General features: G+C 35.5%; 1 pseudogene; it reads left to right on the top strand.

Moving 5' to 3' along the window:
* The first annotated feature begins 3,418 nt into the window (after positions 1-3,418).
* On the top strand, positions 3,419-4,229 carry LOC125168076 (olfactory receptor 4F15-like; annotated as a pseudogene).
* Positions 4,230-7,482: the final 3,253 nt, after the last annotated feature.

Genomic DNA, 7,482 nt, shown 5'->3' on the forward strand with positions numbered 1-7,482 from the left:
ACTGAGAACCCCTGGATAATTGTCACATTATCCATCCAGAAGAGTAGTCGCTATTAAAGGATGGTTAGAATAATTTCCTTATGTGAGGAGTCTCTGTTAATGGACCATGATGCATTCTTAGAAATACATCACTAGGATATATTAATTCTAAAACTGTGACCTCATAAAATATGTTGTTTATGGACCGAAGAGTAGGTCACTGAGAATTTGCTCAGTGAAGTTCAAGGCATCTTTTTCTATTTTTAAATAATTAGCATGAGTGGGAGAGAGGGGAAGAGGGAGAGAGAGTCCCATGACCCTGCTATCATGATCTGAGCTAAAATTGAGTGGGATTATCCACTGATTGAGCCACCCAGGCCCCCTGAAGTTGAAGGCATCTTAAATATTTATTTACCTGTAGTCACTAAGAGATAAGCTGCTTCCTCTTTTAGTTCTCTGTGTTTTATAAATGTTTTTCTTTAACATAAATATTTAAATAGTCTAAATCAAACTATTTTTGTCTAAAGAATCCTTCAAGTAAGTAATTTAAATGCCAAATTCTTAAAGCAGGGCCCCCAAATTTAAGAATTACCATCTGAAGTAAAATTTCATTGGATACTCCTCCTGCTTTGTCAAAGATTAGTTGGCCATACATTTGAGGGTCCAGTTCTGGAGTCTCTATTCTATTCCATTGGTCTATGTGTCTGTTTTTGTGCCAATACCATACTGTCTTGATGATTATAGCTTTGTAGTAGAGGCTAAAGTCTGGGATTGTGATGCCTCCCACTTTGTTTTTCTTCTTCAATATTACTTTGGCTATTCGGGGCCTCTTGTGGTTCCATAGAAATTTTAGGATTGCTTGTTCTAGCTTCGAGAAGAATGCTGGTGCAATTTTGATTGGGATTGCATTGAATGTGTAGATAGCTTTGGGTAGTATTGACATTTTGACAATCTTTATTCTTCCAATCCATGAGCATGGAATGTTTTTCCATTTCTTTGTGTCTTCTTCAATTTCCTTCATAAGCCTTCTATAGTTTTCAGCATACCGATCTTTTACATCTTTGATTAGGTTTATACCTAGGTATTTTATGGTTCTTGGTGTGATTGTAAATGGGATCAGTTTCTTTATTTCTCTTTCTCTTGCTTCATTATTGGTGTATAAAAATGTAACCAATTTCTATACGTTGATTTTGTACCCTGAGACTTTGCTGAATTCATGTATCAGTTCTAGCAGACTTCTGGTGGAGTCTGTTGGGTTTTCCATGTAGAGTATCATGTTTTCTGCAAAAAGTGAAAGTTTGACTTCTTCTTTGCCAATTTTGATGCCTTTGATTTCTTTTTGTTGTCTGCTTCCTGATGCTAGGACTTCCAACACTATGTTAAACAACAGTGGTGAGGGTGGACATCCCTGTCATGTTAGTCACTTAACAAATGGTGCTGGGAGAACAGGACAGCAACATGCAGAAGAATGAAACTTGACCACTTTTTTACACCATACACGAAAATAAATTCAAAATGTATGAAAGACCTGAATGTGAGACAGGAAACCATAAAAACCCTAGAGGAGAAAGCAGGAAACAACCTCTTTGACCTCAGCCACAGCAATTTCTTACTTGACACATCTCCAGAGACAAGGGAATTAAAAGCAAAAATGAACTGTTGGGACTTCATTAAGATAAAAAGCTTCTGCACTGCAAAGAAAACAATCAATAAAACTAAAGGCAACCGATGGAACGGGGAAAAATATTTGCAAATGACATGTCAGATAAAGGGCTAGTATCCAAAATCTGTAAAGAACTCAGCTAATTCCACACCCAAAACACAAGCAATCCAATGAAGAAATGGACAGAAGACATAAATAGACACTTCTCCAAAGAAGATATCCAGATGGTTAATGGACACATGAAACGATGCTCAGCATCACTCATCATCAGGGAAATACAAATCAAAGCCACACTGAGATACCACCTTACACCAGTCAGAGTGGCTAAAACAAACAAATCAGGAGACTATAGATGCTGGCGAGGATGTGGAGAAAGAGGAACACTTTTGCACTGTTGGTGGGAATGCAAACTGGTGCAGCCACTCTGGAAAACAGTGTGGAGGTTCCTTAAAAAATTAAAAATAAAACTACCTTATGACCCAGCAATAGCACTGCTAGGAATTTACCCAAGGGATAAAGTAGTGCTGATGCATAGGGGCACATGTACCCCAATGTTTATAGCAGCACTTTCAACAATAGCCAAATTATGGAAAGAGCCTAAATGTCCATCAACTGATGAATGGATAAAGAAGATGTGGTTTCTATGTACAATGGAATACTATTTGGCAATGAAAAGAATGAAATCTGGCCATTTGCAGCAACATGGATGGGACTGGAGGGTATTATGCTAAGTGAAACAAGTCAGTCAGAGAAAGACAAATACCATATATTTTCACTCATGTGTGGATCTTGATTAACTTAACAGAAGACTATGTGGGATGGGAAGGGGAAAAAGTAGCTACAGAGAGGGAGGGAGGCAAACCATAAGAGACTCTTAAATATAGAGAACAAACTGAGGGTTGATGGGGGATAGGAGAGAGGTGGAAAGTGGGTGATGGGCGTTAAGGAGGGCACTTGTTGGGATGAGCACTGGGTGTTTTTTGGAAACCAATTTGACAATATATTTAAAAATAAATAAATAAAATAAATAAATAATAAAATGAAAAATAAGTAAAATTTCATTTCTATACAATGGGAAAATTAGTTTTTTCATTTCTGTGTTTTCCTCCTTGATCAGATGCAGTTTGAAGAAGAAAAGGTTAGGGAGACTTTCATAGAAAGAAATGTATGTCCAGCTGTTGGATCTCCTGATATTGCCACTTTCTTCCATTAGAAGGGCCCTGAGGATCTTGCTGAAGGAAGGGTCACTCGCAGTTTTATGATTCTGCTTAAGAAACATATTCTTCCCAATTCATTCCTTTAAATCAGTTATCAGAATTCTGTGAAGCTATTATGTAAATAATATGTAAATAGCTATTATGTAAAGCTATAATGTCTAATTCCAACATTAACCTGTAAATCTCCTGAAGTCAGGATCAGTGTTTTACCTCAAAACTTTACATAGTACTAGGCAAATGGTAGAAGCTTATTAGGAATATTAGTTATTAAATATTTTAGCCAAATGGATAAGTTAACACACTATTTAAAAAAAAACCTTATAGCTTTAACGAAGATTTCTTCTTAAATCAGATTTAATAAAAGCTTAAATGTGTGTTTTTAAATAATAATTTTTGATAAATTCTTTATTATTTTGGTTTTGGTCTTTTAGGTATCACCAGACATAGCCAATATGTGAAGCAAATTACTCTGAAGTCTTAATTTGTATTCCTGGGACTTTCTACCTATGGACCAGTGCTACATTTTCTCCTTGCTTTCTCTACTGGGTTTTCTGTAACAATGGTCCTGGGAAACCTCCTTGTGTTTACAGTGACCTTTGATCCTCATTTACATTACACCCCATGTACTTCCTTTTAGCTAAACTCTCCTTTATTGATTTGTGTCTTTCCACCTTAAGGGTTTCTAAGATGATTGTGACCTGTATTCTGGGCACAAAACCACATACTTTCAGGGGTGTGTCACCAGATGTTTGCCCTTCATGTTCTGGCTGGATCTGAGATGGTCCTGCTCATTGCTCTGGCCTTGGACAGATATGTGGCCATATGCAAGCCCCTCCACTACCTGACTATCATGAGCCCACAGATGTGCATTTTGCTTCTGTCCAGTGCTTGGGTTATTGGCCTCATTCATGCAGTGGTCCAGTTAGCTTTTGTCGTCCATTTGCCTTTTTGTGGTCCTAATGAGATAGATAGCTTTTACTGTGACCTTCCTTGGCTTATCAAACTTGCCTGCACAGACACCTACAGAATGGAATTCATGGTTAATGCCAACAGTGGATTCGTTTCCATGGGCACCTTCTTCTTAGTGCTTATCTCCTATATCTTCATCCTGGTCACTGTATGGAAATGTTCCTCATGTGGTTTGTCTAAAGCCTTTTCTACTCTGTCAGCTCACATCACTGTGGTGGTTTTGTTCTTCGGACCGTGCATCTTTGTTTATGTGTGGCCATTTCCCACAGTGCCAATGGATAAGTTTTCTTGCCATGTTGGACTTTATGATCACACCCATTCTGAATCCCATTATCTACACATTGAGGAACAAGGACATGAAGTTGGCAATGAGGAGACGGAGTTTGAGGATGATCTTCTAAATAGCTCTAAATGAGAAAACAAGTCATGCCTTCTGCAAGCAGTACTGTATGCACAAGTATTGAAGGGTTAAATATTATCTTAAGACCATTTGTTTTCTTTATTTCAGTAGCACAAATATCTTGGGTAGTTTATTTCATCTTAAAGGCCAATAGTGTGATTATAAATTTATTTAAGGCTATTTTGCATATTTTAAGATTTTAAATTACTGAAATACACTTTTTGTTTCACTTACATATTGACTGGTCTATAGAATATTGGAAAGTTTTTTTGAATTTCAAGGCACATTTGCAGAGGTACCGGTGTATGCTGATATTTTTCTCTGTCACTGGGTTGAAAATATTCTTATGTAAAGGATGATTGGTTCTCCTAAGTTATTTTTGGCAAGCAAATCAGGCTTGTCCTTAAGTTGATTCAGGTGTGTTGTTACTTTTGTTAATAGATGCACTCAGTTACATAAATATAATTTTTGTCATATATTAAGTATTGTCTGATAATCATATATGCAGAAAGTAACACATTGGGCAAAGATAGTTAAACAGTTATTAGTGTTTGAGATCGTATTAGGATCTGGCATCTAAGAGGACAATGTTATATCTTTTTCATCTCAACTTTGCTTTCAACTATTCCCTTTAAATGTACAAAGTGACAGCAAAAAGATATGACTTAAGAAATAACATTCATTAAAGAGAGTAGAACTAGGATGGGGTTTAGAAAATGTTAAAGAGAAGGAACTCCTATGTAGTATTGCTTAACTGTGGATACAAAGCAGCACTGAACACTCCATGCTCAAGCATTAAGCCTGTGCTGTTTAGACTTGCAGGACTGACAGTTCACCACCCCACAAAGCAAAACAATGCCTTTTTAAAAACTTTGTTGAAATTTTATTCTTATAGTAGAGTGGAATTTACTTCCCTTTGTATTTCATATTTCTTGTTTTTAATCTACAATTGTGCAGAATGAAATATCTTCCATAATGTCTCCTCCTTTTGTGTTTGAAATTTACACATGATGATATAGCTTATAACTTTAAGAATAAATATTGCCTCTGATGGTAAACATCTTAAGTCTTTTTAGGCAAAATTTCCCAATTTGGAAATTTCATGAGATTTATTTTGAGGCTACCTGAAATGTCCATTTAATTTTCTGTTAAAATCTGTTTCTTTTGGAACCTGGGTATAAGCTGATATTGATTCCAGCAATGAAGCAGGGAAAAATATATGATAACATTCCATCATAAAATGAAATGTCATTAAATCTGTAATATAAGATCTGTAAGAACATCTGAATCAGAAATTAAAAATCTTTGACTACAAAGGACTGAAAATTTGGAAATAACAGTAAGAGTCATCTGCTACTCAGAAGAAAATTCAACAAGACAAAATTACAATTTACAGTAGCCAAACTATGGAATCAGTCCAAGTGTCATTTAATAGATGAGAGATAGATAAAGAAGAGGTGGGATATATATACCCACCTCTGTGTGTGTATGTGTATATATATACACACATATATACATTTACATATACATACATGTACATATACATATATACATACATGTACATGTATATATGTAATATATACATGTACATATAATATATATACATGTACATATATAATATATATATACATATACATAAAAAATGAAATCTTGCTAGTTGCTACAATGTGGACAGATCTCAAGAGTATAATGCTAAGTGAAATAAGTCAGAGAAAGACAAATACCATATGATCTCACTTATATGTGGAATTTAAGAAACAAAACAAATAGGCAAAGGGAAGAAAAGAGACAAAGTAATAGACTCATAACTATAGAGAACAAAGTGGTGATTACCAAGGGAAGGGTAGTGGGGGATGGGTGAAATAGAGGATGGGGATTAAAAAGTATACTTATCATGATGAAAAAAATAAAAAAAAAAAACCGCTACAAATTCTTTTTCCAAAAACCAGGAAAAACAATAATCAAAAAACAAAAAACCTTTACAGAATAGAGCTGGTCAAATTGTCACTTTCTTGAAATTTGGGAATCATATGAATGTTCCCTTATGCTCCTCGGTTGTTCAGGGAATAAAATACTGCACACAGTCTAACTCTGAATTCATATTATTATATGTTGTAATATAAAACATTGTGTAATCACCCAAACTGCAGCTATTAGAATTTGTGTAAAGTCTGTCTTATTAAGAAGAAATGGGTTAAAAGAAACACAGGTTAAAATTGTTAGTTTGTTCTAAAGACCGTTTTGCTGAACCTCACAAACACAAAAATGAGGAATCAACTACCAGATACCCAATGGAGAACAGAATGGCCAAAATTACAATGAGAGATACAGGATAAAAGGATGTTTCATAGAACTGGGCAAGGGGTAGTCAATATTTGTATAATTTAAAATGCAATAGAGTAGAATTAACATATCAAAATTTTTTTATTAATGTGTCAAAAATAAAAGACCAGAATATATACATAATGATATATCTTATAATGAATTTGGAAAAGTTGGTACAAAATGGTGAATTCCAAGGCCTAGCCTAGTAAAATTATTACCTATTTAAAATGTTGTACAGGGGCGCCTGGGTGGTTCAGTCAGTTAGGCGTCCGACTTCGGCTCAGGTCATTATCTCTGTCCATGAGTTCGAGCCCCGGATCGGGCTCTGTGCTGACAGGTCAGAGCCTGGAGCCTGTTTCGATTCTGTGTCTCCCTCTCTCTCTGTCCCTCCCCTATTCACGCTCTGTCTCTCTCTGTCTCAAAAAAAAAAATAAACGTTAAAAAAAATTAAAAAAAAATTTTTTATCTTCTGAGCCTCTTACCAAAATAACTGAACAAGGTCGATAGGAAAGAAAGTCAGGATGGAATCTGATTTCTAGATAGTAGTATGCAAAGAAAGGCAACAATGGATCTATATTTCCAAAAGATTCAAAGAAATAAAATGTGATATAAAAATTAGTTTAGAGCCAAACTATCTTCCAAGTATATGAGGGTTAAAGGAAACAACTTTAAGTATGCAAACCTTTGTAGGATGTTGAATGCATAAGCACTTCCTGAGATATCTAGAGGATTCTCCATCTAAGTTAAGGGAGATTGGGAGAACCTTCATTATACTGTTGCTTAGAATTTATTTATTTATTTTTTTCAATATATAAAATTTACTGTCAAATTGGTTTCCATACAATACCCAGTGCTCATCCCAAAAGGTGCCCTCCTCAATACCCATCACCCACCCTCCCCTCCCTCCCACCCCCCATCAACCCTCAGTT

This window comes from Prionailurus viverrinus, chromosome B3 (assembly GCF_022837055.1).
Source record: "Prionailurus viverrinus isolate Anna chromosome B3, UM_Priviv_1.0, whole genome shotgun sequence".
Taxonomy (NCBI): Eukaryota; Metazoa; Chordata; class Mammalia; order Carnivora; family Felidae; genus Prionailurus; species Prionailurus viverrinus.